This window comes from Hydractinia symbiolongicarpus, chromosome 2 (assembly GCF_029227915.1).
Source record: "Hydractinia symbiolongicarpus strain clone_291-10 chromosome 2, HSymV2.1, whole genome shotgun sequence".
In the NCBI taxonomy this organism is placed as follows: Eukaryota; Metazoa; Cnidaria; class Hydrozoa; order Anthoathecata; family Hydractiniidae; genus Hydractinia; species Hydractinia symbiolongicarpus.
The window spans coordinates 37,256,256-37,282,569 of record NC_079876.1 but is presented as its reverse complement, the minus strand read 5'-3'; positions in this window follow the sequence as shown (position 1 = coordinate 37,282,569).

Genomic DNA, 26,314 nt, shown 5'->3' with positions numbered 1-26,314 from the left:
TGAAGCGCTACCACAGCGCCCAGTGCAATCGCTGAGTCCGGCAATTACGTCAAATTAAGAAGAATGTTATTTGTTGGAGTCCAGTTGGCTCACTTATAGCATTTATAAGGTCACAGTCCAAAATCAGTTCAATTTAGTCCCACAGTCAATCGTTTCACTGTTAAAAGCGATGCAACCTTGTAATATGAGAAAAATATCGCTAAGTACATGTTGGTACGAATATGTGACCCAACTGTTGTAACTCAAACGGACTGACACCGTTAAAAAGGCAATGAAATGTAGTTTTTGAAACTGTCGCTATTTCTTCAGCGCGCGATAATGACTTATTAATCTAAGTTTTTAAATAAAGTGCTACCACAGCGCCCAGTGTATTCGCTGAGTTCCGGCAATCATGTCAAATTGAGAAGAATGTTATCTCTTGGAGTCCAATCTTCTCATTTATTACATTTATTAGGTCACAGTCCACAGTTAGTTCAATTAAGTCCCACAGTCAATCGTTTCATTGGTAAAAGCGATACAACCTAGTAATATCAAAAAATATCGCTAAGTACATGTTGGTACGAATATGTGATCCAACCGTTGTAACTCAAACGGACTGGCACCGTTAGAAAGTCAATGAAATGTAGTTTATCAAACTGTCGATAGTTCTTCAGCGCGCGATAACGTCTAGGATTTGTCCCACAGTAAAACATGACTTATTTATCTAAATTTTTAAATGAAGCGCTACCACAGCGCCCAGTGTAATCGCTGAGTTTCGGCAATCATGTCAAATTGAGAAGAATGTTATTTCTTGGAGTCCAATTTTCTCATTTATCACATTTATTTGGTCACAGTCCAAAGTTAGTTCAACTAAGTCCCACAGTCAATCGTTTCATTGTTAAAAGCGATGCAACCTAGTAATATCAAAAAAAATATCGCTAAATACATGTTGGTACGAATATGTGACACAACCGTTGTAACTCAAACGGACTGACACCATTAGAAAGTCAATAAAATGTAGTTTTTGAAACTGTCGCTATTTCTTCAGCGCGCGATAACGGCTGGGATTGGTCCCACAGTAAAAAATGACTTATTAATCTAAGTTTTTAAATGAAGTGGTACCACAGCGCCCAGTGTAATCCCTGAGTTCCGGCAATCATGTCAAATTGAAAAGAATGTTATTTCTTGGAGTCCAATTTTCTCATTTATCACATTTATTAGGTCACAGTCTAAAGTTAGTTCAAATAAGTACCACAGTCAAGCGTTTCATTGTTAAAAGCGATGCAACCTAGTAATATCAAAAAAAATATCGCTAAATACATGTTGGTACGAATATGTGATGCCAGCGTTGAAACTCAAACGGACTGACACCGTTAGAAAGTCAATAAAATGTAGTTTTTGAAACTGTCGCTATTTCTTCAGCGCGCAATAACGGCTAGGATTGGTACCACAGTAAAAAATGACAGATTTATTTAAACTTTTAAATGAAGCGCTACCACAGCGCCCAGTGCAATCGCTGAGTCCGGCAATTACGTCAAATTAAGAAGAATGTTATTTGTTGGAGTCCAGTTGGCTCACTTATAGCATTTATAAGGTCACAGTCCAAAATCAGTTCAATTTAGTCCCACAGTCAATCGTTTCACTGTTAAAAGCGATGCAACCTTGTAATATGAGAAAAATATCGCTAAGTACATGTTGGTACGAATATGTGACCCAACCGTTGTAACTCAAACGGACTGACACCGTTAGAAAGGCAATGAAATGTAGTTTTTGAAACTGTCGCTATTTCTTCAGCGCGCGATAATGACTTATTAATCTAAGTTTTTAAATAAAGTGCTACCACAGCGCCCAGTGTATTCGCTGAGTTCCGGCAATCATGTCAAATTGAGAAGAATGTTATCTCTTGGAGTCCAATCTTCTCATTTATTACATTTATTAGGTCACAGTCCACAGTTAGTTCAATAAAGTCCCACAGTCAATCGTTTCATTGGTAAAAGCGATACAACCTAGTAATATCAAAAAATATCGCTAAGTACATGTTGGTACGAATATGTGACCCAACCGTTGTAACTCAAACGGACTGGCACCGTTAGAAAGTCAATGAAATGTAGTTTATCAAACTGTCGATAGTTCTTCAGCGCGCGATAACGTCTAGGATTTGTCCCACAGTAAAACATGACTTATTTATCTAAATTTTTAAATGAAGCGCTACCACAGCGCCCAGTGTAATCGCTGAGTTTCGGCAATCATGTCAAATTGAGAAGAATGTTATTTCTTGGAGTCCAATTTTCTCATTTATCACATTTATTTGGTCACAGTCCAAAGTTAGTTCAACTAAGTCCCACAGTCAATCGTTTCATTGTTTAAAGCGATGCAACCTAGTAATATCAAAAAAAATATCGCTAAATACATGTTGGTACGAATATGTGACACAACCGTTGTAACTCAAACGGACTGACACCATTAGAAAGTCAATAAAATGTAGTTTTTGAAATTGTCGCTATTTCTTCAGCGCGCGATAACGGCTGGGATTGGTCCCACAGTAAAAAATGACTTATTAATCTAAGTTTTTAAATGAAGTGGTACCACAGCGCCCAGTGTAATCCCTGAGTTCCGGCAATCATGTCAAATTAAGAAGAATGTTATTTGTTGGAGTCCAGTTGGCTCACTTATAGCATTTATAAGGTCACAGTCCAAAATCAGTTCAATTTAGTCCCACAGTCAATCGTTTCACTGTTAAAAGCGATGCAACCTTGTAATATGAGAAAAATATCGCTAAGTACATGTTGGTACGAATATGTGACCCAACCGTTGTAACTCAAACGGACTGACACCGTTAGAAAGGCAATGAAATGTAGTTTTTGAAACTGTCGCTATTTCTTCAGCGCGCGATAATGACTTATTAATCTAAGTTTTTAAATGAAGTGCTACCACAGCGCCAAGTGTATTCGCTGAGTTCAGGCAATCATGTCAAATTGAGAAGAATGTTATTTCTTGGAGTCCAATCTTCTGATTTATTACATTTATTAAGTCACAGTCCACAGTTAGTTCAATTAAGTACCACAGTCAATCGTTTCATTGTTAAAAGCGATACAACCTAGTAATATCAAAAAATATCGCTAAGTACATGTTGGTACGAATATGTGACCCAACCGTTGTAACTCAAACGGACTGGCACCGTTAGAAAGTCAATGAAATGTAGTTTATCAAACTGTCGATAGTTCTTCAGCGCGCGATAACGTCTAGGATTTGTCCCACAGTAAAGCATGACTTATTTATCTAAATTTTTAAATGAAGCGCTACCACAGCGCCCAGTGTAATCGCTGAGTTTCGGCAATCATGTCAAATTGAGAAGAATGTTATTTCTTGGAGTCCAATTTTCTCATTTATCACATTTATTTGGTCACAGTCCAAAGTTAGTTCAACTAAGTCCCACAGTCAATCGTTTCATTGTTAAAAGCGATGCAACCTAGTAATATCAAAAAAAATATCGCTAAATACATGTTGGTACGAATATGTGACACAACCGTTGTAACTCAAACGGACTGACACCATTAGAAAGTCAATAAAATGTAGTTTTTGAAACTGTCCCTATTTCTTCAGCGCGCGATAACGGCTGGGATTGGTCCCACAGTAAAAAATGACTTATTAATCTAAGTTTTTAAATGAAGTGGTACCACAGCGCCCAGTGTAATCCCTGAGTTCCGGCAATCATGTCAAATTGAGAAGAATGTTATTTCTTGGAGTCCAATTTTCTCATTTATCACATTTATTAGGTCACAGTCTAAAGTTAGTTCAAATAAGTACCACAGTCAAGCGTTTCATTGTTAAAAGCGATGCAACCTAGTAATATCAAAAAAAATATCGCTAAATACATGTTGGTACGAATATGTGACGCCAGCGTTGAAACTCAAACGGACTGACACCGTTAGAAAGTCAATAAAATGTAGTTTTTGAAACTGTCGCTATTTCTTCAGAGCGCAATAACGGCTAGGATTGGTCCCACAGTAAAAAATGACAGATTTATTTAAACTTTTAAATGAAGCGCTACCACAGCGCCCAGTGCAATCGCTGAGTCCGGCAATTACGTCAAATTAAGAAGAATGTTATTTGTTGGAGTCCAGTTGGCTCACTTATAGCATTTATAAGGTCACAGTCCAAAATCAGTTCAATTTAGTCCCACAGTCAATCGTTTCACTGTTAAAAGCGATGCAACCTTGTAATATGAGAAAAATATCGCTAAGTACATGTTGGTACGAATATGTGACCCAACCGTTGTAACTCAAACGGACTGACACCGTTAGAAAGGCAATGAAATGTAGTTTTTGAAACTGTCGCTATTTCTTCAGCGCGCGATAATGACTTATTAATCTAAGTTTTTAAATGAAGTGCTACCACAGCGCCAAGTGTATTCGCTGAGTTCAGGCAATCATGTCAAATTGAGAAGAATGTTATTTCTTGGAGTCCAATTTTCTCATTTATCACATTTATTAGGTCACAGTCCACAGTTAGTTCAATTAAGTCCCACAGTCAATCGTTTCATTGTTAAAAGCGATACAACCTAGTAATATCAAAAAATATCGCTAAATACATGTTGGTACGAATATGTGACCCAACCATTGTAACTCAAACGGACTGGCACCGTTAGAAAGTCAATGAAATGTAGTTTATGAAACTGTCGATATTTCTTCAGCGCGCGATAACGGCTAGGATTGGTCTCACAGTGAAGAATGACTTATTTATCTAAATTTTTAAATGAAGCGATACCTCAGCGCCCAGTGTAATCGCTGAGTTCCGGCAATCCCGACAAATTAAGAAGAATGTTATTTCTTAGAGTCCAATTGTCTCATTTATCACATTTATCAGGTCACAGTCCAAAGTTAGTTCAATTAAGTCCCACAGTCAATCGTTTCATTGTTAAAAGCGATGCAACCTAGTAATATCAAAAAAAATATCGCTAAATACATGTTGGTACGAATATGTGACGCCACCGTTGAAACCCAAACGGACTGACACCGTTAGAAAGTCAATAAAATGTAGTTTTTGAAACTGTCGCTATTTCTTCAGCGCGCAATAACGGCTAGGATTGGTCCCACAGTAAAAAATGACTGATTTATTTAAACTTTTAAATGAAGCGCTACCACAGCGCCCAGTGCCATGGCTGAGTCCGGCAATTACGTCAAATTAAGAAGAATGTTATTTGTTGGAGTCCAGTTGACTCACTTATAGCATTTATAAGGTCACAGTTCAAAATCAGTTCAATTTAGTCCCACAGTCAATCGTTTCACTGTTAAAAGCGATGTAACTTAGTAATATGAGAAAAATATCGCTAAATACATGTTGGTACGAATATGTGACCCAACCGTTGAAACTCAAACGGACTGACGCCGTTACAAAGTCAGTGAAATGTAGTATTTGAAACTGTCTCTATTTCTTAAGCGCGCGCTAACGGCTAGGATTGGTCCCACAGTAAAAAATGACTTATTAATCTAAGTGTTTAAAGAAGTGCCACCACAGCGCCCAGTGTAATCGCTGAGTTCCGCAATCATGTCAAATTGAGAAGAATGTTATTTCTTGGAGTCCAATTTTCTCATTTATCACATTTATTAGGTCACAGTCCAAAGTTAGTTCAATTAAGTCTCACAGTCAATCGTTTCATAGTTAAAAGCGATGCAACTTAGTAATATCAGAAAAATAGCGCTAAATACATGTTGGTACGAATAGGTGACCAAACCGTTGTAACTCAAACGGACTGACACCGTTAGAAAGTCAGTAAAATGTAGTTTTTGAAACTGTCGCTATTTCTTCAGCGCTCGATAACGGATAGGATTGGTTCCACAGTAAATGATGACTTATTTATCTAAATTTTTAAATGAAGCGCTACAACAGCGCCCAGTGTAATCGCTGAGTTCTGGCAATCACGTCAAATTAAGAAGAATGTTATTTCTTGGAGTCCAATTGTCTCATTTATCACATTTATCAGGTCACAGTCCAAAGTTTGTTCAATTAAGTCCCACAATCATTTGTTTCATTGTTAAAAGCGATGCAAGCTAGTAATTTTAAACAAAATTATCGCTAAATACATGTTGGTGCGAATATGTGACCCAACCGTTGTAACTCAAACGGACTGACACCGTTAGAAAGTCAATGAAATGTAGTTTATGAAACTGTCGATAGTTCTTCAGCGCGCGATAACGTCTAGGATTGGTCCCACAGTAAAGCATGACTTATTTACCTAAATTTTTAAATGAAGCGCTACCACAGCGCCCAGTGTAATCGCTGAGTTTCGGCAATCATGTCAAATTAAGAAGAATGTTATTTCTTGGAGTCCAATTGTCTCCTTTATCACATTTATCAGGTGACAGTCCAAAGTTAGTTCAAATAAGTCCCACAGTCAATCGTTTCATAGTTAAAAGCGATGCAACCTAGTAATATTAGAAAAATAGCGCTAAATGCATGTTGGTACGAGTATGCGACCAAACCGTCGTAACTTAAACGGACTGACACCGTTAGAAAGTCAATGAAATGTAGTTTTTGAAACTGTCGCTATTTCTTCAGCGCGCGATAATGACTTATTAATCTAAGTTTTTAAATGAAGTGCTACCACAGCGCCCAGTGTAATCGCTGAGTTCCGGCAATCATGTCAAATTGAGAAGAATGTTATTTCTTGGAGTCCAATTTTCTCATTTATCACATTTATTAGGTCACAGTCCAAAGTTAGTTCAACTAAGTCCCACAGTCAATCGTTTCATTGTTAAAAGCGATGCAACCTAGTAATATCAAAAAAAAATATCGCTAAATACATGTTGGTACGAATATGTGACCCAACCGTTGTAACTCAAACGGACTGACACCATTAGAAAATCTATAAAATGTAGTTTTTGAAACTGTCGCTATTTCTTCAGCGCGCGATAACGGCTGGGATTGGTCCCACAGTAAAAAATGACTTATTAATCTAAGTTTTTAAATGAAGTGGTACCACAGCGCCCAGTGTAATCCCTGAGTTCCGGCAATCATGTCAAATTAAGAAGAATGTTATTTCTTGGAGTCCAATTTTCTCATTTATCACATTTATTAGGTCACAGTCCAAGGTTAGTTCAAATAAGTACCACAGTCAATCCTTTCATTGTTAAAAGCGATGCAACCTAGTAATATGAGAAAAATATCGCTAAGTACATCTTGGTACGAATATGTGACCCAACCGTTGTAACTCAAACGGACTGACACCGTTAGAAAGGCAATGAAATATAGTTTTGAAACTGTCGCTATTTCTTCAGCGCACGATAATGACTTATTAATCTAAGTTTTTAAATGAAGTGCTACCACAGCGCCCAGTGTAATCGCTGAGTTCCGGCAATCATGTCAAATTGAGAAGAATGTTATTTCTTGGAGTCCAATTTTCTCATTTATCACATTTATTAGGTCACAGTCCAAAGTTAGTTCAACTAAGTCCCACAGTCAATCGTTTCATTGTTAAAAGCGATGCAACCTAGTAATATCAAAAAAAATATCGCTAAATACATGTTGGTACAAATATGTGACACAACCGTTGTAACTCAAACGGACTGACACCATTAGAAAAATCAATAAAATGTAGTTTTTGAAACTGTCGCTATTTCTTCAGCGCGCGATAACGGCTGGGATTGGTCCCACAGTAAAAAATGACTTATTAATCTAAGTTTTTAAATGAAGTGGTACCACAGCGCCCAATGTAATCCCTGAGTTCCGGCAATCATGTCAAATTGAGAAGAATGTTATTTCTTGGAGTCTAATTTTCTCATTTATCACATTTATTAGGTCACAGTTCAAAGTTAGTTCAAATAAGTACCACAGTCAATCCTTTCATTGTTAAAAGCGATGCAACCTAGTAATATGAGAAAAATATCGCTAAGTACATGTTGGTACGAATATGTGACGCAACCGTTGTAACTCAAACGGACTGACACCGTTAGAAAGGCAATGAAATGTAGTTTTGAAACTGTCGCTATTTCTTCAGCGCGCGATAATGACTTATTAATCTAAGTTTTTAAATGAAGTGCTACCACAGCGCCCAGTGTAATCGCTGAGTTCCGGCAATCATGTCAAATTGAGAAGAATGTTATTTCTTGGAGTCCAATTTTCTCATTTATCACATTTATTAGGTCACAGTCCAAAGTTAGTTCAACTAAGTCCCACAGTCAATCGTTTCATTGTTAAAAGCGATGCAACCTAGTAATATCAAAAAAAATATCGCTAAATACATGTTGGTACGAATATGTGACACAACCGTTGTAACTCAAACGGACTGACACCATTAGAAAGTCAATAAAACATAGTTTTTGAAACTGTCGCTATTTCTTCAGCGCGCGATAACGGCTGGGATTGGTCCCACAGTAAAAAATGACTTATTTATCTAAGTGTTTAAAGAAGTGCTACCACAGCGCCCATTGTAATCGCTGAGTTCCGGCAATCATGTCAAATTGAGAAGAATGTTATTTCTTGGAGTCTAATTTTCTCATTTATCACATTTATTAGGTCACAGTCCAAAGTTAGTTCAATTAAGTCCCACAGTCAATCGTTTCATTGTTAAAAGCGATGCAAGCTAGTAATTTTAAACAAAAATATCGCTAAATACATGTTGGTACGAATATGTGACCCAACCGTTGTAACTCAAACGGACTGACACCGTTAGAAATTCAATGAAATGTAGTTTATGAAACTGTTGATAGTTCTTCAGCGCGCGATAACGTCTAGGATTGGTCCTACAGTAAAGCATGACTTATTTATCTAAATTTTTAAATGAAGCGCTACCACAGCGCCCAGTGTAATCGCTGAGTTCCGGCAATCATGTCAAATTGAGAAAAATGTCATTTCTTGGAGTCCAATTTTCTCATTTATCACATTTATTAGGTCACAGTCCAAAGTTAGTTCAATTAAGTCCCACAATCATTTGTTTCATTGTTAAAAGCGATGCAAGCTAGTAATTTTAAACAAAAATATCGCTAAATACATGTTGGTACGAATATGTGACCCAACCGTTGTAACTCAAACGGACTGACACCGTTAGAAATTCAATGAAATGTAGTTTTTGAAACTGCCGCTGTTTCTTCAGCGCGCGATAATGACTTATTAATCTAAGTTTTTAACTGAAGTTCTACCACAGCGCCCAGTGTAGTCTCTGAGTTCCGGCAATCATGTCAAATTGAGAAGAATGTTATTTCTTGGAGTCTAATTTTCTCATTTATCACATTTATTAGGTCACAGTCCAAAGTTAGTTCAAATAAGTACCACAGTCAATCCTTTCATTGCTAAAAGCGATGCAACCTAGTAATATGAGAAAAATATCGCTAAGTACATGTTGGTACGAATATGTGACGCAACCGTTGTAACTCAAACGGACTGACACCGTTAGAAAGGCAATGAAATGTAGTTTTGAAACTGTCGCTATTTCTTCAGCGCGCGATAATGACTTATTAATCTAAGTTTTTAAATGAAGTGCTACCACAGCGCCCAGTGTAATCGCTGAGTTCCGGCAATCATGTCAAATTGAGAAGAATGTTATTTCTTGGAGTCCAATTTTCTCATTTATCACATTTATTAGGTCACAGTCCAAAGTTAGTTCAACTAAGTCCCACAGTCAATCGTTTCATTGTTAAAAGCGATGCAACCTAGTAATATCAAAAAAAATATCGCTAAATACATGTTGGTACGAATATGTGACATAACCGTTGTAACTCAAACGGACTGATACCATTAGAAAGTCAATAAGACATAGTTTTTGAAACTGTCGCTATTTCTTCAGCGCACGATAACGGCTGGGATTGGTCCCACAGTAAAAAATGACTTATTTATCTAAGTGTTTAAAGAAGTGCTACCACAGCGCCCAGTGTAATCGCTGAGTTCCGGCAATCATGTCAAATTGAGAAGAATGTTATTTCTTGCAGTCTAATTTTCTCATTTATCACATTTATTAGGTCACAGTCCAAAGTTAGTTCAATTAAGTCCCACAGTCAATCGTTTCGTAGTTAAAAGCGATGCAACTTAGTAATATCAGAAAAATAGCGCTAAATACATGTTGGTACGAATAGGTGACCAAACCGTTGTAACTCAAACGAACTGACACCGTTAGAAAGTCAATGAAATGTAGTTTTTGAAACTGTCGCTATTTCTTCAGCGCTCGATAACGGATAGGATTGGTTCCACAGTAAATGATGACTTATTTATCCAAATTTTTAAATGAAGCGCTACAACAGCGCCCAGTGTAATCGCTGAGTTCTGGCAATCACATCAAATTTAGAAGAATGTTATTTCTTGGAGTCCAATTGTCTCATTTATCACATTTATCAGGTCACAGTCCAAAGTTTGTTCAATTAAGTCCCACAATCATTTGTTTCATTGTTAAAAGCGATGCAAGCTAGTAATTTTAAACAAAAATATCGCTAAATACATGTTGGTACGAATATGTGACCCAACCGTTGTAACTCAAACGGACTGACACCGTTAGAAATTCCATGAAATGTAGTTTATGAAACTGTTGATAGTTCTTCAGCGCGCGATAACGTCTAGGATTGGTCCTACAGTAAAGCATGACTTATTTATCTAAATTTTTAAATGAAGCGCTACCACAGCGCCCAGTGTAATCGCTGAGTTCCGGCAATCATGTCAAATTGAGAAAAATGTCATTTCTTGGAGTCCAATTTTCTCATTTATCACATTTATTAGGTCACAGTCCAAAGTTAGTTCAATTAAGTCCCACAATCATTTGTTTCATTGTTAAAAGCGATGCAAGCTAGTAATTTTAAACAAAAATATCGCTAAATACATGTTGGTACGAATATGTGACCCAACCGTTGTAACTCAAACGGACTGACACCGTTAGAAATTCAATGAAATGTAGTTTTTGAAACTGCCGCTATTTCTTCAGCGCGCGATAATGACTTATTAATCTAAGTTTTTAACTGAAGTTCTACCACAGCGCCCAGTGTAATCGCTGAGTTCCGGCAATCATGTCAAATTGAGAAAAATGTCATTTCTTGGAGTCCAATTTTCTCATTTATCACGTTTATTAGGTCACAGTCCAAAGTTAGTTCAAATAAGTCCCACAGTCAATCGTTTCATTGTTAAAAGCGATGCAACCTAGTAATATCAAAAAAAATATCGCTAAATACATGTTGGTACGAATATGTGACATAACCGTTGTAACTCAAACGGACTGATACCATTAGAAAGTCAATAAGACATAGTTTTTGAAACTGTCGCTATTTCTTCAGCGCACGATAACGGCTGGGATTGGTCCCACAGTAAAAAATGACTTATTTATCTAAGTGTTTAAAGAAGTGCTACCACAGCGCCCAGTGTAATCGCTGAGTTCCGGCAATCATGTCAAATTGAGAAGAATGTTATTTCTTGGAGTCTAATTTTCTCATTTATCACATTTATTAGGTCACAGTCCAAAGTTAGTTCAATTAAGTCCCACAGTCAATCGTTTCGTAGTTAAAAGCGATGCAACTTAGTAATATCAGAAAAATAGCGCTAAATACATGTTGGTACGAATAGGTGACCAAACCGTTGTAACTCAAACGAACTGACACCGTTAGAAAGTCAATGAAATGTAGTTTTTGAAACTGTCGCTATTTCTTCAGCGCTCGATAACGGATAGGATTGGTTCCACAGTAAATGATGACTTATTTATCCAAATTTTTAAATGAAGCGCTACAACAGCGCCCAGTGTAATCGCTGAGTTCTGGCAATCACATCAAATTTAGAAGAATGTTATTTCTTGGAGTCCAATTGTCTCATTTATCACATTTATCAGGTCACAGTCCAAAGTTTGTTCAATTAAGTCCCACAATCATTTGTTTCATTGTTAAAAGCGATGCAAGCTAGTAATTTTAAACAAAAATATCGCTAAATACATGTTGGTACGAATATGTGACCCAACCGTTGTAACTCAAACGGACTGACACCGTTAGAAATTCCATGAAATGTAGTTTATGAAACTGTTGATAGTTCTTCAGCGCGCGATAACGTCTAGGAGTGGTCCTACAGTAAAGCATGACTTATTTATCTAAATTTTTAAATGAAGCGCTACCACAGCGCCCAGTGTAATCGCTGAGTTCCGGCAATCATGTCAAATTGAGAAAAATGTCATTTCTTGGAGTCCAATTTTCTCATTTATCACATTTATTAGGTCACAGTCCAAAGTTAGTTCAATTAAGTCCCACAATCATTTGTTTCATTGTTAAAAGCGATGCAAGCTAGTAATTTTAAACGAAAATATCGCTAAATACATGTTGGTACGAATATGTGACCCAACCGTTGTAACTCAAACGGACTGACACCGTTAGAAATTCAATGAAATGTAGTTTTTGAAACTGCCGCTATTTCTTCAGCGCGCGATAATGACTTATTAATCTAAGTTTTTAACTGAAGTTCTACCACAGCGCCCAGTGTAATCGCTGAGTTCCGGCAATCATGTCAAATTGAGAAAAATGTCATTTCTTGGAGTTCAATTTTCTCATTTATCACGTTTATTAGGTCACAGTCCAAAGTTAGTTCAAATAAGTCCCACAGTCAATCGTTTCATTGTTAAAAGCGATGCAACCTAGTAATATCAAAAAAAATATCGCTAAATACATGTTGGTACGAATATGTGACATAACCGTTGTAACTCAAACGGACTGATACCATTAGAAAGTCAATAAGACATAGTTTTTGAAACTGTCGCTATTTCTTCAGCGCACGATAACGGCTGGGATTGGTCCCACAGTAAAAAATGACTTATTTATCTAAGTGTTTAAAGAAGTGCTACCACAGCGCCCAGTGTAATCGCTGAGTTCCGGCAATCATGTCAAATTGAGAAGAATGTTATTTCTTGGAGTCTAATTTTCTCATTTATCACATTTATTAGGTCACAGTCCAAAGTTAGTTCAATTAAGTCCCACAGTCAATCGTTTCGTAGTTAAAAGCGATGCAACTTAGTAATATCAGAAAAATAGCGCTAAATACATGTTGGTACGAATAGGTGACCAAACCGTTGTAACTCAAACGAACTGACACCGTTAGAAAGTCAATGAAATGTAGTTTTTGAAACTGTCGCTATTTCTTCAGCGCTCGATAACGGATAGGATTGGTTCCACAGTAAATGATGACTTATTTATCCAAATTTTTAAATGAAGCGCTACAACAGCGCCCAGTGTAATCGCTGAGTTCTGGCAATCACATCAAATTTAGAAGAATGTTATTTCTTGGAGTCCAATTGTCTCATTTATCACATTTATCAGGTCACAGTCCAAAGTTTGTTCAATTAAGTCCCACAATCATTTGTTTCATTGTTAAAAGCGATGCAAGCTAGTAATTTTAAACAAAAATATCGCTAAATACATGTTGGTACGAATATGTGACCCAACCGTTGTAACTCAAACGGACTGACACCGTTAGAAATTCCATGAAATGTAGTTTATGAAACTGTTGATAGTTCTTCAGCGCGCGATAACGTCTAGGATTGGTCCTACAGTAAAGCATGACTTATTTATCTAAATTTTTAAATGAAGCGCTACCACAGCGCCCAGTGTAATCGCTGAGTTCCGGCAATCATGTCAAATTGAGAAAAATGTCATTTCTTGGAGTCCAATTTTCTCATTTATCACATTTATTAGGTCACAGTCCAAAGTTAGTTCAATTAAGTCCCACAATCATTTGTTTCATTGTTAAAAGCGATGCAAGCTAGTAATTTTAAACAAAAATATCGCTAAATACATGTTGGTACGAATATGTGACCCAACCGTTGTAACTCAAACGGACTGACACCGTTAGAAATTCAATGAAATGTAGTTTTTGAAACTGCCGCTATTTCTTCAGCGCGCGATAATGACTTATTAATCTAAGTTTTTAACTGAAGTTCTACCACAGCGCCCAGTGTAATCGCTGAGTTCCGGCAATCATGTCAAATTGAGAAAAATGTCATTTCTTGGAGTCCAATTTTCTCATTTATCACGTTTATTAGGTCACAGTCCAAAGTTAGTTCAAATAAGTACCACAGTCAATCCTTTCATTGTTAAAAGCGATGCAACCTAGTAATATCAGAAAAATAGCGCTAAATACATGTTGGTACGAATAGGTGACCAAACCGTTGTAACTCAAACGGACTGACACCGTTAGAAAGTCAATGAAATGTAGTTTTTGAAACTGTCGCTATTTCTTCAGCGCTCGATAACGGATAGGATTGGTTCCACAGTAAATGATGACTTATTTATCCAAATTTTTAAATGAAGCGCTACAACAGCGCCCAGTGTAATCGCTGAGTTCTGGCAATCACGTCAAATTAAGAACAATATTATTTCTTGGAGTCCAATTGTCTCATTTATCACATTTATTAGGTTACAGTCCAAGGTTAGTTTAATTAAGTCCCACAGTCAATCGTTTCATTGTTAAAAGCGAGCAACCTAGTAATATCAAAAAAATATCGCTAAATACATGTTGGTACGAACATGTGACACAACCGTTGTAACTCAAACGGACTGACACCATTAGAAAATCAATAAAATGTAGTTTTTGAAACTGTCGCTATTTTTTCAGCGCGCGATAACGGCTGGGATTGGTCCCACAGTAAAAAATGACTTATTAATCTAAGTTTTTAAATGAAGTGGTACCACAGCGCCCAGTGTAATCCCTGAGTTCCGGCAATCATGTCAAATTGAGAAGAATGTTATTTCTTGGAGTCCAATTTTCTCATTTATCACATTTATTAGGTCACAGTCCAAAGTTAGTTCAAATAAGTACCACAGTCAATCCTTTCATTGTTAAAAGCGATGCAATCTAGTAATATGAGAAAAGTATCGCTAAGTACATGTTGGTACGAATATGTGACCCAACCGTTGTAACTCAAACGGACTGACACCGTTAAAAAGGCAATGAAATGTAGTTTTGAAACTGTCGCTATTTCTTCAGCGCGCGATAATGACTTATTAATCTAAGTTTTTAAATGAAGTGCTACCACAGCGCCCAGTGTAATCGCTGAGTTCCGGCAATCATGTCAAATTGAGAAGAATGTTATTTCTTGGAGTCCAATTTTCTCATTTATCACATTTATTAGGTCACAGTCCAAAGTTAGTTCAACTAAGTCACACAGTCAATCGTTTCATTGTTAAAAGCGATGCAACCTAGTAATATCAAAAAAAATATCGCTAAATACATGTTGGTACGAATATGTGACACAACCGTTGTAACTCAAACGGACTGACACCATTAGAAAGTCAATAAAATATAGTTTTTGAAACTGTCGCTATTTCTTCAGCGCGCGATAACGGTTGGGATTGGTCCCACAGTAAAAAATGACTTATTTATCTAAGTGTTTAAAGAAGTGCTACCACAGCGCCCAGTGTAATCGCTGAGTTCCGGCAATCATGTCAAATTGAGAAGAATGTTATTTCTTGGAGTTTAATTTTCTCATTTATCACATTTATTAGGTCACAGTCCAAAGTTAGTTCAATTAAGTCCCACAGTCAATCGTTTCATAGTTAAAAGCGATGCAACTTAGTAATATCAGAAAAATAGCGCTAAATACATGTTGGTACAAATAGGTGACCAAACCGTTGTAACTCAAACGGACTGACACCGTTAGAAAGTCAATGAAATGTAGTTTTTGAAACTGTCGATATTTCTTCAGCGCTCGATAACGGATAGGATTGGTTCCACAGTAAATGATGACTTATTTATCCAAATTTTTAAATGAAGCGCTACAACAGCGCCCAGTGTAATCGCTGAGTTCTGGCAATCACGTCAAATTAAGAAGAATGTTATTTCTTGGAGTCCAATTGTCTCATTTATCACATTTATCAGGTCACAGTCCAAAGTTTGTTCAATTAAGTCCCACAATCATTTGTTTCATTGTTAAAAGCGATGCAAGCTAGTAATTTTAAACAAAAATATCGCTAAATACATGTTGGTACGAATATGTGACCCAACCGTTGTAACTCAAACAGACTGACACCGTTAGAAAGTCAATGAAATGTAGTTTTTGAAACTGTCGCTATTTTTTCAGCGCGCGATAACGGCTGGGATTGGTCCCACAGTAAAAAATGACTTATTAATCTAAGTTTTTAAATGAAGTGGTACCACAGCGCCCAGTGCAATCCCTGAGTTCCGGCAATCATGTCAAATTGAGAAGAATGTTATTTCTTGGAGTCCAATTTTCTCATTTATCACATTTATTAGGTCACAGTCCAAAGTTAGTTCAAATAAGTACCACAGTCAATCCTTTCATTGTTAAAAGCGATGCAATCTAGTAATATGAGAAAAGTATCGCTAAGTACATGTTGGTACGAATATGTGACCCAACCGTTGTAACTCAAACGGACTGACACCGTTAGAAAGGCAATGAAATGTAGTTTTGAAACTGTCGCTATTTCTTCAGCGCGCGATAATGACTTATTAATTTAAGTTTTTAAATGAAGGGCTACCACAGCGCCCAGTGTAATCGCTGAGTTCCGGCAATCATGTCAAATTGAGAAGAATGTTATTTCTTGGAGTCCAATTTTCTCGTTTATCACATTTATTAGGTCACAGTCCAAATTTAGTTCAACTAAGTCACACAGTCAATCGTTTCATTGTTAAAAGCGATGCAACCTAGTAATATCAAAAAAAATATCGCTAAATACATGTTGGTACGAATATGTGACACAACCGTTGTAACTCAAACGGACTGACACCATTAGAAAGTCAATAAAATATAGTTTTTGAAACTGTCGCTATTTCTTCAGCGCGCGATAACGGTTGGGATTGGTCCCACAGTAAAAAATGACTTATTTATCTAAGTGTTTAAAGAAGTGCTACCACAGCGCCCAGTGTAATCGCTGAGTTCCGGCAATCATGTCAAATTGAGAAGAATGTTATTTCTTGGAGTCTAATTTTCTCATTTATCACATTTATTAGGTCACAGTCCAAAGTTAGTTCAATTAAGTCCCACAGTCAATCGTTTCATAGTTAAAAACGATGCAACTTAGTAATATCAGAAAAATAGCGCTAAATACATGTTGGTACGAATAGGTGACCAAACCGTTGTAACTCAAACGGACTGACACCGTTAGAAAGTCAATGAAATGTAGTTTTTGAAACTGTCGCTATTTCTTCAGCGCTCGATAACGGATAGGATAGGTTCCACAGTAAATGATGACTTATTTATCCAAATTTTTAAATGAAGCGCTACAACAGCGCCCAGTGTAATCGCTGAGTTCTGGCAATCACGTCAAATTAAGAAGAATGTTATTTCTTGGAGTCCAATTGTCTCATTTATCACATTTATCAGGTCACAGTTCAAAGTTTGTTCAATTAAGTCCCACAATCATTTGTTTCATTGTTAAAAGCGATGCAAGCTAGTAATTTTAAACAAAAATATCGCTAAATACATGTTGGTACGAATATGTGACCCAACCGTTGTAACTCAAACGGACTGACACCGTTAGAAAGTCAATGAAATGTAGTTTATGAAACTGTTGATAGTTCTTCAGCGCGCGATAACGTCTAGGATTGGTCCCACAGTAAAGCATGACTTATTTATCTAAATTTTTAAATGAAGCGCTACCACAGCGCCCAGTGTAATCGCTGAGTTTCGGCAATCATGTCAAATTAAGAAGAATGTTATTTCTTGGAGTCCAATTGTCTCCTTTATCACATTTATCAGGTGACAGTCCAAAGTTAGTTCAAATAAGTCCCACAGTCAATCGTTTCATATTTAAAAGCGATGCAACTTAGTAGTATTAGAAAAATAGCGCTAAATACATGTTGGTACGAGTATGCGACCAAACCGTCGCAACTCAAGCGGACTGACACCGTTAGAAAGTCAATGAAATGTAGTTTTTGAAACTGCCGCTATTTCTTCAGCGCGCGATAATGACTTATTAATCTAAGTTTTTAAATGAAGTGCTACCACAGCGCCCAGTGTAATCGCTGAGTTCCGGCAATCATGTCAAATTGAGAAGAATGTTATTTCTTGAAGTCCAATTTTCTCATTTATCACATTTATTTGGTCACAGTCCAAACTTAGTTCAACTAAGTCCCACAGTCAATGGTTTCATTGTTAAAAGCGATGCAACCTAGTAATATCAAAAAAAATATCGCTAAATACATGTTGGTACGAATATGTGACACAACCGTTGTAACTCAAACGGACTGACACCATTAGAAAATCAATAAAATGTAGTTTTCGAAACTGTCGCTATTTCTTCAGCGCGCGATAACGGCTGGGATTGGTCCCACAGTAAAAAATGACTTATTAATCTAAGTTTTTAAATGAAGTGGTACCACAGCGCCCAGTGTAATCCCTGATTTCCGGCAATCATGTCAAATTGAGAAGAATGTTATTTCTTGGAGTCCAATTTTCTCATTTATCACATTTATTAGGTCACAGTCCAAAGTTAGTTCAAATAAGTACCACAGTCAATCCTTTCATTGTTAAAAGCGATGAAACGTAGTAATATGAGAAAAATATCGCTAAGTACATGTTGGTACGAATATGTGACCCAACCGTTGTAAGTCAAATGGACTGACACCGTTAGAAAGGCAATGAAATGTAGTTTTGAAACTGTCGCTATTTCTTCAGCGCGCAATAATGACTTATTAATCTAAGTTTTTAAATGAAGTGCTACCACAGCGCCAAGTGTATTCGCTGAGTTCCGGCAATCATGTCAAATTGAGAAGAATGTTATTTCTTGGAGTCCAATTTTCTCATTTATCACATTTATTAGGTCACAGTCCAAAGTTAGTTCAATTGAGTCCCACAGTCAATCGTTTCATTGTTAAAAGCGATACAACCTAGTAATATCAAAAAATATCGCTAAATACATGTTGGTACGAATATGTGACCCAACCGTTGTAACTCAAACGGACTGGCACCATTAGAAAGTCAATGAAATGTAGTTTATGAAACTGTCGATATTTCTTCAGCGCGCGATAACGGCTAGGATTGGTCTCACAGTGAAGAATGACTTATTTATCTAAATTTTTAAATGAAGCGATACCTCAGAGCCCAGTGTAATCGCTGAGTTCCGGCAATCCCGACAAATTAAGAAGAATGTTATTTCTTAGAGTCCAATTGTCTCATTTATCACATTTATCAGGTCACAGTCCAAAGTTAGTTCAATTAAGTCCCACAGTCAATCGTTTCATTGTTAAAAGCGATGCAACCTAAAAATATCAAAAAAAATATCGCTAAATACATGTTGGTACGAATATGTGACGCCACCGTTGAAACCCAAACGGACTGACACCGTTAGAAAGTCAATGAAATGTAGTTTTTGAAACTGTCGCTATTTCTTCAGCGCGCAATAACGGCTAGGATTGGTCCCACAGTAAAAAATGACTTATTTGTTTAAACTTTCAAATGAAGCGCTACCACAGCGCCCAGTGCAATCGCTGAGTCCGGCAATTACGTCAAATTAAGAGGAATGTTATTTCTTGGAGTCCAATTGTCTCATTTATCACATTTATCAGGTCACAGTCTAAAGTTTGTTCAATTAAGTCCCACAGTCAATCGTTTCACTGTTAAAAGCGATGCAACCTAGTAATATGAGAAAAATATCGCTAAACACATGTTGGTACGAATATGTGACCCAACCGTTGAAACTCAAACGGACTGACACCGTTAGAAAGCCAATGATTTGTAGTTTTCGAAACTGTCGCAATTTCTTCAGCGCGCGATAACGGCTGGGATTGGTCCCACAGTAAAAAATGACTTATTAATCTAAGTTTTTAAATGAAGTGGTACCACAGCGCCCAGTGTAATCCCTGATTTCCGGCAATCATGTCAAATTGAGAAGAACGTTATTTCTTGGAGTCCAATTTTCTCATTTATCACATTTATTAGGTCACAGTCCAAAGTTAGTTCAAATAAGTACCACAGTCAATCCTTTCATTGTTAAAAGCGATGAAACGTAGTAATATGAGAAAAATATCGCTAAGTACATGTTGGTACGAATATGTGACCCAACCGTTGTAAGTCAAATGGACTGACACCGTTAGAAAGGCAATGAAATGTAGTTTTGAAACTGTCGCTATTTCTTCAGCGCGCAATAATGACTTATTAATCTAAGTTTTTAAATGAAGTGCTACCACAGCGCCAAGTGTATTCGCTGAGTTCCGGCAATCATGTCAAATTGAGAAGAATGTTATTTCTTGGAGTCCAATTTTCTCATTTATCACATTTATTAGGTCACAGTCCAAAGTTAGTTCAATTGAGTCCCACAGTCAATCGTTTCATTGTTAAAAGCGATACAACCTAGTAATATCAAAAAATATCGCTAAATACATGTTGGTACGAATATGTGACCCAACCGTTGTAACTCAAACGGACTGGCACCATTAGAAAGTCAATGAAATGTAGTTTATGAAACTGTCGATATTTCTTCAGCGCGCGATAACGGCTAGGATTGGTCTCACAGTGAAGAATGACTTATTTATCTAAATTTTTAAATGAAGCGATACCTCAGAGCCCAGTGTAATCGCTGAGTTCCGGCAATCCCGACAAATTAAGAAGAATGTTATTTCTTAGAGTCCAATTGTCTCATTTATCACATTTTCCAGGTCACAGTCCAAAGTTAGTTCAATTAAGTCCCACAGTCAATCGTTTCATTGTTAAAAGCGATGCAACCTAAAAATATCAAAAAAAATATCGCTAAATACATGTTGGTACGAATATGTGACCCAACCGTTGAAACTCAAACGGACTGACACCGTTAGAAAGCCAATGATTTGTAGTTTATGAAACTGTCTCTATTTCCTCAGCGCGCGCTAACGGCTAGGATTGGTCCACAGCAGAAAAATGACTTTTTTTAGCTTAATTCTTAAATCAAGCGCTACCACAGCGCCCAGTGTAATCGCTGAGTTCCGGCAATCATTTCAAACTAAGAAGAATGCTATTTCTAGGAGTCCACTTATTTCACTTATAACATTTATAAGGTCACAGTCCAAAATCAGTTCAATTTGGTACCACAGTCAATCGTTTCACAGTTAAAAGCTGCAACCTAGTAATATGAGAAAAATATCGCTAAATCCATGTTGGTACGAATATGTGACGCAACAGTTGTAACTGAAGTGGATTGATACCGTTAGAAAGTCAATGAAATGTAGTTTGTGAAAATGTCGCTATTTCTTCAGCGCGCGATAATGGCTAGGATTGGTCCCACAGTAAAGAATGACTCATTTACCTAAATTTTTAAATGAAGCGCTACAACAGCGCCCAGTGTAATCGCTGAGTTGCGCCAATCACGTCAAATTAAGAAGAATGTTATTTCTTGGAGTCCAATTGTCTCATTTATCACATTTATTCGGTCACAGTCCAAAGTTAGTTCAATTAAGTCCCACAATCATTCGTTTCGTTGTTAAAAGAGATGCAAGCTAGTAATATCAAAAAAAATATCGCTAAATACATGTTGGTACGAATATGTGACCCAACCGTTGTAACCCAAACGGACTGACACCGTTAGAAAGTCAGTGAATTGTAGTATTTGAAACTGTCTCTATTTCTTCAGCTCGCGCTAACGGCTAGGATTGGTCCCACAGTAGAAAAATGACTTTTTTTTACCTTAATTCTTAAATGAAGCGATACCTCAGCGCCCAGTGTAATCGCTGAGTTCCGGCAATTACGTCAAATTAAGAAGAATGTTATTTCTTAGAGTCCAATTGTCTCATTTATCACATTTATCAGGTCACAGTCCAAAGTTAGTTCAATTAAGTCCCACAGTCTATCGTTTCATTGTTAAAAGCGATGCAACCTAGTAATATCAAAAAAACAATTCGCTAAATACATGTTGGTACGAATATGTGACCCAACCGTTGTAACTCAAACGGACTGACACCGTTAGAAAGTCAGTGAAATGTAGTATTTGAAACTGTCTCTATTTCATAAGCGCGCGCTAACGGCTAGGATTGGTCCCACAGTAAAAAATGACTTATTAATCTAAGTGTTTACAGAAGTGCTACCACAGCGCCCAGTGTAATCGCTGAGTTCCGGCAATCATGTCAAATTGAAAAGAATGTTATTTCTTGGAGTCCAATTTTGTCTTTTATCACATTTATTAGGTCACAGTCCAAAGTTAGTTCAATTAAGTCCCACAGTCAATCGTTTCATTGTTAAAAGCGATGCAACTTAGTAATATCAAAAAAATATCGCTAAATACATGTTGGTAAAAATATGTGACCAAACCGTTGTAACTCAAACGGACTGACACCGTTAGAAAGTCAATGAAATGTAGTTTTTGAAACTGTCGCTATTTCTTCAGCGCTCGATAACGGATAGGATTGGTTCCACAGTAGAAAAATGACTTTTTTTAGCTTAACTCTTAAATCAAGCGGTACCACAGCGCCCAGTGTAATCGCTGAGTTCCGGCAATCATTTCAAACTAAGAAGAATGCTATTTCTTGGAGTCCACTTATTTCACTTATAACATTTATAAGGTCACAGTCCAAAATCAGTTCAATTTGGTACCACAGTCAATCGTTTCACAGTTAAAAGCTGCAACCTAGTAATATGAGAAAAATATCGCTAAATACATGTTGGTACGAATATGTGACGCAACCGTTGTAACTGAAGTGGATTGATGCCGTTAGAAAGTCAATGAAATTTAGTTTGTGAAAATGTCGCTATTTCTTCAGCGCGAGATAATGTCTAGGATTGGTCCCACAGTAAAGTATGACTTATTTACCTAAATTTTTTAATGAAGCGCTACAACAGCGCCCAGTGTAATCGCTGAGTTGCGGCAATCACGACAAATTAAGAAGAATGTTGTTTCTTGGAGTCCAATTGTCTCATTTATCACATTTATCAGGTCACAGTCCAAAGTTAGTTCAATTAAGTCCCACAATCATTCGTTTCGTTGTTAAAAGCGATGCAAGCTAGTAATATCAAAAAAAATATCGCTAAATACATGTTGGTACGAATATGTAACGCCACCGTTGAAACCCAAACGGACTGACACCGTTAGAAAGTCAATAAAATGTAGTTTTTGAAACTGTCACTATTTCTTCAACGCTCGATAACGGATAGGATTGGTTTCACAGTAGAAAAATGACTTTTTTTAGCTTAACTCTTAAATCAAGCGGTATCACAGCGCCCAGTGTAATCGCTGAGTTCCGGCAATCATTTCAAACTAAGAAGAATGTTATTTCTTGGAGTCCACTTATTTCACTTAAAACATTTATAAGATCACAGTCCAAAATCAGTTCAATTTGGTACCACAGTCAATCGTTTCACAGTTAAAAGCTGCAACATAGTAATATGAGAAAAATATCGCTAAATACATGTTGGTACAAATATGTGACGCAACCGTTGTAACTGAAGTGGATTGATTCCGTTAGAAAGTCAATGAAATTTAGTTTGTGAAAATGTCGCTATTTCTTCGGCGCGCGATAATGTCTAGGATTGGTCCCACAGTAAAGAATGACTTATTTACCTAAATTTTTAAATGAAGCGCTACAACAGCGCCCAGTGTAATCGCTGAGTTGCGGCAATCACGTCAAATTAAAAAGAATGTTATTTCTTGGAGTCCAATTGTCTCATTTATCACATTTATCAGGTCACAGTCCAAAGTTAGTTCAATTAAGTCCCACAATCATTCGTTTCGTTGTTAAAAGCGATGCAAGCTAGTAATATCAAAACAAATATCGCTAAATACATGTTGGTACGAATATGTGACCCAACCGTTGTAACTCAAACGGACTGACACCGTTAGAAAGTCAATGAAATATAGTTTATGAAACTGTCGATAGTTCTTCAGCGCGCAATAACGGCTAGGATGGGTCCCACAGTAAAAAATGACTGATTTATCTAAACGTTTAAATGAAGCGCTACCACAGCGCCCAGTGCAATCGCTGAGTCCGGTAATTACGTCAAATTAAAAAGAATGTTATTTGTTGGAGTCTAGTTGGCTCACTTATAGTATTTATAAGGTCACAGTCCAAAATCAGTTTAATTTAGTCCCACAGTCAATCGTTTCACTGTTAAAAGCGATGCAAGCTGGTAATCTCAAAAAAAATATCGCTAAATACATGTTGGTACTAATATGTGACCCAACCGTTGTAACTCAAACGGACTGACACCATTAGAAAGTTAATGAAGTGTAGTTTATGAAACTGTCGATAGTTCTTCAGCGCGCGATAACGTCTAGGATTGGTCCCACAGTAAAGAATGACTTATTTATCTAAGTTTTTAAATGAAGCGCTACCACAGAGCCCAGTGTAATCGCTGAGTTCCGGCAATTATTTCAAACTAAAAAGAATGCTATTTCTTGGAGTCAACTTATTTTACTTATAACATTTATAAGGTCACAGTCCAAAATCAGTTCAATTTGGGACCACAGTCATTCGTTTCATTGTTAAAAGCGATGCAACCTGGTAATATCAAAACAAATATCGCTAAAGACATGTTGGTACGAATATGTGACCCAACCGTTGTAACTCAACCGGACTGGCACCGTTAGAAAGTCAATGAAATGTAGTTTCTGAAACTTTTGATATTTCTTCAGCGCGCGATAACGGCTAGGGTTGGTCTCACAATAAAGAATGACTTATTTAGCTTAATTCTTAAATGAAGCGCTACCGCAGCGCCCAGTGTAATCGCTGAGTTTCGGCAATCATGTTAAAATGAGAAGAATGTTATTTCTTGGAGTCCAATTGTCTCCTTTGTCACATTTATCAGGTCACAGTCCAAAGTTAGTTCAATTAAGTCCCACAGTCAATCGTTTCATTGTTAAAAGCGATGCAACTTAGTAATATCAAAAAAATATCGCTAAATACATGTTAGTAAAAATATGTGACCAAACCGTTGTAACTCAAACGGACTGACACCGTTAGAAAGTCAATGAAATGTAGTTTTTGAAACTGTCGCTATTTCTTCAGCGCTCGATAACGGATAGGATTGGTTCCACAGTAGAAAAATGACTTTTTTTAGCTTAACTCTTAAATCAAGCGGTACCACAGCGCCCAGTGTAATCGCTGAGTTCCGGCAATCATTTCAAACTAAGAAGAATGCTATTTCTTGGAGTCCACTTATTTCACTTATAACATTTATAAGGTCACAGTCCAAAATCAGTTCAATTTGGTACCACAGTCAATCGTTTCACAGTTAAAAGCTGCAACCTAGTAATATGAGAAAAATATCGCTAAATACATGTTGGTACGAATATGTGACGCAACCGTTGTAACTGAAGTGGATTGATGCCGTTAGAAAGTCAATGAAATTTAGTTTGTGAAAATGTCGCTATTTCTTCAGCGCGAGATAATGTCTAGGATTGGTCCCACAGTAAAGAATGACTTATTTACCTAAATTTTTTAATGAAGCGCTACAACAGCGCCCAGTGTAATCGCTGAGTTGCGGCAATCACGACAAATTAAGAAGAATGTTGTTTCTTGGAGTCCAATTGTCTCATTTATCACATTTATCAGGTCACAGTCCAAAGTTAGTTCAATTAAGTCCCACAATCATTCGTTTCGTTGTTAAAAGCGATGCAAGCTAGTAATATCAAAAAAAATATCGCTAAATACATGTTGGTACGAATATGTGACCCAACCGTTGTAACCAAAACAGACTGACACCATTAGAAAGTCAGTGAAATGTAGTATTTAAAACTGTCTCTATTTCTTCAGCACGCGCTAACGGCTAGGATTGGTGCCACAGTAGAAAAATGACTTTTTTTAGCTTAATTCTTAAATGAAGCGATACCTCAGCGCCCAGTGTAATCGCTGAGTTCCGGCAATCCCGTCAAATTAAGAAGAATGTTATTTCTTAGAGTCCAATTGTCTCATTTATCACATTTATCAGGTCACAGTCCAAAGTTAGTTTAATTAAGTCCCACAGTCAATCGTTTCATTGTTAAAAGCGATGCGACCTAGTAATATCAAAAAAAATATCGCTAAATACATGTTGGTACGAATATGTGACGCCACCGTTGAAACCCAAACGGACTGACACCGTTAGAAAGTCAATAAAATGTAGTTTTTGAAACTGTCGCTATTTCTTCAGCGCACAATAACGGCTAGGATTGGTCCCACAGTAAAAAATGACTGATTTATTTAAACTTTTAAATGAAGCGCTACCACAGCGCCCAGTGCAATCGCTGAACCGGCAATTACGTCAAATTAAGAAGAATGTCATTTGTTGGAGACCAGTTGGCTCACTTATAGCATTTATAAGGTCACAGTTCAAAATCAGTTGAATTTAGTCCCACAGTCAATCGTTTCACTGTTAAAAGCGATGCAACTTAGTAATATGAGAAAAATAACGCTAAATACATGTTGGTACGAATATGTGACCCAACCGTTGAAACTCAAACGGACTTACACCGTTAGAAAGTCAGTGAAATGTAGT